General features: G+C 48.2%; 1 long non-coding RNA gene across 1 annotated transcript in view; it reads right to left on the reverse strand.

Moving 5' to 3' along the window:
• Nucleotides 1–1,123, reverse strand: part of LOC119498116 — a 3,141-nt gene extending 2,018 nt beyond the window's left edge. Inside the window, exon 1 of the long non-coding RNA XR_005209060.1 lies at nt 1,061–1,123. This is a non-coding gene — a long non-coding RNA (uncharacterized LOC119498116). The remainder of the gene's footprint in view (nt 1–1,060) is intronic.
• Between the last annotated feature and the right edge of the window lie 263 nt (nt 1,124–1,386).

Below are 1,386 nucleotides of genomic sequence, written 5' to 3' on the forward strand. Positions count from 1 at the left end.
ATCACACCGTCAGACCATCACACTATCAGACCATCAGACCATCACACCATCAGACCATCACACCATCAGACCATCAGACCATCAGACCATCAGACCATCACACCATCACACCATCATACCATCAGAACATCACACCATCAGATCATCAGACCATCAGACCATCAGACCATCAGATCATCAGACCATCAGACCATCAGACCATCACACCATCAGACCATCAGACCATCACACCATCAGACCATCACACCATCAGAACATCACACTATCACACCATCACACCATCACACCATCAGACCATCAGACCATCACACCATCAGACCATCAGACCATCAGACCATCAGACCATCACACCATCACACCATCAGACCATCAGACCATCACACCATCAGACCATCAGAACATCACACAATCAGACCATCACACCATCAGACCATCACACTATCAGACCATCAGACCATCACACCATCAGACCATCAGACCATCACACCATCAGACCATCACACCATCATACCATCAGAACATCACACCATCAGATCATCAGACCATCAGACCATCACACCATCAGATCATCAGACCATCACACCATCAGATCATCAGATCATCAGACCATCAGACCATCATACCTTCACACCTTCACACCATCAGACCATCAGACCATCACACCATCACACCATCAGACCATCAGACCATCAGACCATCACACTATCACACCATCAGACCATCACACCCTCACACCATCAGACCATCAGACCATCACACCATCACACCATCAGACCATCAGAACATCACACCATCAGACCATCACACCATCGGACCATCACACCATCACACCATCAGACCATCAGACCATCATACCATCACACCATCAGACCATCACACCATCGGACCATCACACCATCACACCATCAGACCATCACACCATCACACCATCAGACCATCAGAACATCACACCATCAGACCATCAGACCATCATACATGGAGACGATATCCACTGTGACCAGTCTAATAGTGTATTATAAATCCTGTATAGAGGTTTAGGATGCTGTGACTCTTTATTCACCTGAGCTGAGTCCCAAAACATGATCAAACTGGGTCGGTCCACGGGGTCGGTCCACGGGGTCGGTTCACGGGGTCGGTCCACGGGGTCGGTCCAGAGGCTCGGTCCACCGGGGTCGGTCCAGCGGGGTCGGTCCACAGGGTTGGTCCACTTTAACCTCTGAAGATACAAAAACAAAGATGATCAGAGCTGAGCAGAGTTTAGTCATCATGCGAGCCGTACTGGACAAAATGATGAGACGTTTCTTTCACCATCAACCCTGGAAATGTTTTTATAAACAAGTCTGTGTTTTCTTCTACTCTTGTACACTGACATTTCAACAGCAGTAT

Source organism: Sebastes umbrosus, chromosome 1 (genome assembly GCF_015220745.1).
Source record: "Sebastes umbrosus isolate fSebUmb1 chromosome 1, fSebUmb1.pri, whole genome shotgun sequence".
Lineage (NCBI taxonomy): Eukaryota > Metazoa > Chordata > Actinopteri > Perciformes > Sebastidae > Sebastes > Sebastes umbrosus.